Source organism: Vigna radiata, chromosome 2 (assembly GCF_000741045.1).
Source record: "Vigna radiata var. radiata cultivar VC1973A chromosome 2, Vradiata_ver6, whole genome shotgun sequence".
NCBI lineage: Eukaryota > Viridiplantae > Streptophyta > Magnoliopsida > Fabales > Fabaceae > Vigna > Vigna radiata.
This window is the reverse complement of record NC_028352.1, coordinates 13,960,453-13,966,730: the sequence shown is the minus strand read 5'-3', so window position 1 is coordinate 13,966,730 and position 6,278 is coordinate 13,960,453.

Here is a 6,278-nt window from a genome sequence, read left to right as displayed (position 1 = left end):
ATTATTTTATCTTGTCTGGAACTATCACATACTCTGAAAGAGGAACAATTCCAACATGTATATATTATATTCATTGTTATAATTAATTTATAGTAAAATATTAATTGACTAATTTTATATTATTTTTCTTTGTTGTAGTATTTTTTTAGGTGCAGATCTCAACAATATCGTGGCAACCAAATCATTGAAGTTAGAAAAGATTGATGTTTATATGCCATTAGTACATGCTTATAAGTTATGTTATAGTGATGTACATGCTTAAAGGTACATATAGGTTATATATGTTATGATTGTATATATTGTCTTGTAAAACAATGTATGTCATTACACATATTAGACGACTCAATGATTATATTTTGAAGTATTATTGTACAAATAATTTTTATTCATACATTAAAGTAATGAACATTCTTTTTGAGACTATTGTCTTTGTCATATTTCTCTTCATATTTTATATCTCTTTATATATAATAGAATCAATAGATAACACAGGTTTTTACATAATAGAACCAATATTTATATTTTCTTTTGAAAAAATATTTTATATTTTACAAAATCTTTTATTAAAAAAATATTTTCTTTTTAAAAAAATTTAGACCAATACATAACGTTTTTTTGAATAAGCGCTATCAATTGTGTCTGACAATAGATTGCGCTTATTTAGAAAAGCGCTATCTATTGATGTCAGACAATAGATAGCGCTTATTTAAATAAGCGCTATCTATTGTGACTGACAATAGATAGCGCTTTTTTTAGAAGCGCTATCTAAAAAGCGCTATCTTTGATAAAAAAAAAAAAATCGCTATCTATGCACTTTTTTGATAGTAGTGTATAAAAAAAATAGAAAAAAATTACATACTAGATGAATGAGATGAGTATAAAGAAATTTATGAATGTGATGGATTTATGTAAAAAATGAGAGGAAAATTGTGAGTAATTGGACTTGTCATATTTAAATGTAGGTATTTTAATTAAAACTAATTTACTATTCATATTAGTTGTCATGAATGTAAACATATTTTATCTTATATATGTAAAGACTTATAAATTTGCATTTTAGAAGTGATAGTGATTTAAAAATAGTGAAAATCAACGATTTTAATATTAAATAGTTTTAATATAAATAGTTTCGTTATAAATGAGTTTCATTATTTTTAAAATGCATTATCTCTCTAGAAATCACTTTCATAGAGTTCTCTGACTTCTCTCTAGAAGTTCTCATCCTCTGTTCATCTGATTGAAAAACCGAGATTGTAGGATTGATCCTTGTGGCGAGCTTTTCAATTTGGATCGATCAGTTTCTCTATTTGATTAAATTGAGTTTCAACTCCTTTTCCTTGGTCTTTTCTTGTATTTGTTGCACGTGGGCCCCACTCAGCTTGCATGTGTCTTTTGAGTTATTAGTTTGAGTCTTTGTTGATCAATGGTTCTAACGATGTAACCTAATTTTTGTTCTATTGTTCGTAGGAGAAAATAGAGCCTCTTGAGCTTTTGGAGTTGTTTTAGGACCCCTCGAGTCATCTGTAAGGTAAGGGGAGTTAGTTACTTTGATTTTAACTTATTGGAAAGTTTTGATTGATGATTGCATATTTGTATGACAGTTGATTTGTGTATTGAGTTGTTTGTTGGGTTTTGACTTATTGGGTTGAGATTGAGTAGTAGAATCATCTTTAAGGATGAGGTGTTTGAATTCTTGCATGATTGATGTTTGAGATTGTAATTGAGGTCAATTGTGTTGTTAAGTTGCGTATGATCTGATAACTAGTTGCTTTGGCACTTATGGTTGGTATTTAGACTGGTTTTGTAGAGTTGAAATAACATAAATATGTAGAAGACTGTTCTACAAAATTATGCAGATTCACTAGACGAAGTCAAAGTTAGAGAGCTACTGACTTGATGGTCACTAGTCGAGAAAAATCTCGCTAGGCAAGACCAAAATTCATATAGTTCACTGACTTGATAGTTGTTAGGTGAAAGTATACTCGCTGAGTGACTTTTGGGAGATTTTAAATTTGTAAGTTCTAGGGGTTTTCTCGTTGAGCAAGCAGTTTTAGTCGCTAGGCAAGTGTGTGCACTACTCGTTGAGCGAGTAGATCTGGTCGATGAGCGAATAGGCTTTTGTTGAGCGAGTAGATTTGGTCGTTGAGCGAGTGTGTTGTCCGACATTACTCGTTGAGCGAGCATATCTGGTGGTTGGGTGACTTTTTCTAAGCAAGCAAGTATGGTAACTAAGCTAATGGGCTTTCGCTAAACGAGCAGATCTGGTGGCTGAGCAAAAATACCATAATCTTAACTAAGTTTTCATATACCTCTTGTGATGTGTTTAATGAGTGTGATTATGTGAATTTTAAAAACAATGACTGATTTATAATATCATTATGAGTATCTATAGTGTTTAATTCATGTTTGGTAATGTGATGACTAGTTTGTGATGTCTAACTAACAAATCTAAGGAGGAATTGGTACTGATGTGGTGTAGTGTGTGTGTGTTGACATATGGGAGTTCTGAAAGTAGGTATCTTGATATACTACCAACCATTTAACTCATATACAAGTGAATGGGGTAAGATACAAAATGATAAGAGGTCTTTACCTTGGACTTTTGGTCGCAAGTGTGAAAGATTAACCTCGTAAGTAGTAGGATGGTAACCCCGACGTTTATGACTCTGCAAAGTATAAATAGTATTACAGGTGCACACTTATATTGAATACATATATCAAAGCATATATCCAAATAATTGAGTCTAGAGTCAAATGATTATATGTTGATATGAGTTATAGAATGTTATAAATATTGAACTAATATCTGATTTGTTAAATTATTTATGAAGTTTTCCTTTGAATTCTAGCTCACCTTATTATCTCTTTTGTTGTCTTTGGTGTGTGTGTTTGTGTTTTTTTTTTCCGAAGATCACTTTAGTGATGTGAGGATATGAGAGATAGGTTTTGAAGCATCTCTAATGGAAGATGATGATGTTGCAGAATATCTTTGTGGTTGTCTAATGATTACATTGAACTCTTTTAGATATATTTATTATTATGATTATTTTCTTTTAGATAACTGTATTAATACCATATCTATAACATGAGACAAATCTATATTGTTTTATCAATTTTATAATATCTTATTTTATCATTATTGATAGAAACTAAAATTAAGGTGTTATAATATACTTAGTGTAGCTTTAACAAATTACTAACTTAAATATATAAAATACTAAAAATAAAAAAGAATAACTAATAGATACTAACCTTATTTCTTTTAGTTAATATTACGTCTTTAAGAATTAAATTTGTTATATTGTGTATATTAGCCATACAAAATATTAATCATTTTTATTGTTATAAATATTATAGAGATTATTTATCTTCTAATTTACAAATATTATCAACATGATAATTTTATCCAGTTATATTTACATTATGAGATAATTTAATATCACACTATATAATTTTATAATATACTAATATATATATATATATATATATATATATATATATATATAGTTTTTACCATCTATCTAAATATGATAATAAGTATAAACGCATTGTTTTTTAAAATAAACTAAACATATGATATTTTTGTTTAGCCAAGAAATACATTTTAGTTTAGGATCAATTATTATTCTTCATTGTTGTAATAATTTAAGTTAGTAACTTTATTTTATTATTACTTTTTGTATACAAGTTTTTTATTTTTTTATTTGAGTTATAATTAACTTATATTGCACCATCATATCTAACGTGAGTATGATAAATCATATTATAATGTAAATAGTAAAAGTTGATGACAAATTACATCTTTTTATGTATATTTAAGATTTTTGACGTAAACGTTTGTTTGGAACTCTCAATTTTAAAGAAAATTTTGTACTTTCAAAAAAATAATTCAAGAGCTACCCTTTGTTCGTTGGACTTTTATGATATATTAACTCATACTTATATAAAATTTAAAGTAGTTATTTTAAGGTTAAATATATCTTTTGGTCCTCATATTTGTACTCAATTTTCAACTTGAGTCTTCATGTTTTTTTTGTCTCAATTGCATCCAAATATTTGTTAATCTGAGGCAATAAAGTTTTCTCCATTAACTTCTCTCTGACGCCGTCTAACTGTGCTAGGTTGTAAATATTTTTATTTTCGTGACATTATATATTAAGTTTAATGGGTATTTTTTTTAATAATAAAAATTCCAGGTCCGCAAGCTGGAGGAATAGCATTGAACCATGCAGACATTTCTCCCCAAACAAGTTCCTGAGAAACCCCGTCACCTCCTTCTGCAGAAGGAGCAGCAACATGAACCTCATCACTTACAGTAGCGTCGTTCGATCCAATTCCCGAGTCATTCTTGTTAGACTCTTCCTTTGGCACGTCACGGCCTACAGGAACGAGTTTTTGTTCATGCTGGTCTTGAACATATGAAGAAGGTTCTTCTTCAACTTGTTCGTTTTTGTCCTTGTTGAGGAACATTTCGAGGAAATTGAGTCTGGCATTTTCTCCTCGGAGTTTGAAGGCTTCACAGTCGTAGGCCATGGCGGCATCCTCGGCCGTGTCAAATGTGCCCAACCAGAGACGCGTTCTGTTTCGAGGACCCCCTAAATTTCACAATTAAAAGTGCAAGAACAGGACCCCCTAAATTCTCTAATTGAAACCCAATCTTGCCGCAAAATGCAGAAGCCCTGACCGCCAATCTGCAAGGAAGAAGAATCTTAACCAAATTTCGAATAGAGAAAGAACCCAGGATTTCCCAAATCAATTTGAAACGAAAACCCTAATCCCAATTCGCAAATATTAGATATTGACACAGAAGCCCCTATGGAACCCAATAAAAAACAGAAGAGGAGGAAGAGAAGGAAGCTTCCTCCTTGTTGCGAATCAGAATAGAGGGAAGAAGAATAAGAACTGCCAACGCGCCTCCACCCCCTTTCCGTCGCACCTTCGCGAGACCACTCCCTAAGCACGAGCCAAAAATGGTTTTCCAAGGTTGGGTGGTCCGCGAGATCAGAGAGGAGAAGAAGCTCGAAGCTTCTGATGGCTCAGGTAAAAGGAAAGAGGACGAATTGGAAAAGCAAATTTCTAGTGCGACCAAAGCTGGGTTTTCCAGATTCTAAAAACGTAAACCCTTATTTGGTTCTCTTATTGGGTTTTCCAAATTTCTAACTATTTTTTTTTAAATAAAAATTCCAAATAATTGAATCATTTTAAATAACCTAGATCCATGTCATCATAGTTAAACGGCGTCAGTGTAAAGTTAACGAAGAGGACCTTATTGCTTTAAATTAACAAATATTTGGATTCAATTGGGACAAAAAAATATGAGGACCCAATTGAGAATTAGATACAAATACGAGGAACAAAAGACATATTTAACCTTATTTTAAAAAAGTCACAGTTACTTAAAGCTGAACTTACTCTAAGTTACCTCTCTCAAGTCGGCGCATCTGGTGTAGTGGTATCATAGTATCACATATATATATTTTAATTTTGAAAATTAATTTGCAATTTTGTTTTTGAACAATTCTTTGGCTTTTATTTTTAAACTTAATTCTGTTTTTTACGTTAATTGTCTACAATTAGTCCTCTTTAAATTAAGTTCATACTTATTTCACTCAACATAAAAAGAAATACAAAAAAGGAAAGTCTAAACTAATATGTATATTTGAAATTAGAGATAATAAACTTCTCTAAATTTTACAATATAAATAAATAGGTTCCATGCAAATTAAGATTGAGGGTTAGAGATTTAGAAGCACAAAAGGCAACTTGATAAATGCAATAAAAATTAAAAATCGAAAATAAAAAACAAGAAACACATCAATTCCAAATTCAAGAATCAAATGATTTTTTGTTTGATTTGTGTTGTTGTGTCATATTAGACATTACAGTAACCAAGGGCATTACCGAAGGCCAAAAGCCCTCGGAAAACATTAAAAACCGTCGGTAAAGACCAATTACCGAGGGCCTGGCGACGGTCAGAAAGCCCTCGGTAAATACGTTGTCGGTATTTAAACTTGTTAGGATTACAACCTTATGCATTCTTAGGTTTCCTTATGTTAATTTCGAAATTGTAACCTGTTTAGCACACTTTTTAGGTTTAAGTAGTGTAATATTAGGTCCTTAATAGTCAAATCTTTAATTTCTTTGTATTTTCGAATTTTGCCCTTATTTTTATCTTTCTTTTATGTTTTAAAACTTGTGTACAAAGTTTTTTTACTGCTTTGGTTAATACTTAAAGACACCATGCATTATGACCATTTTTAGCCTATTCTAGCAACTAG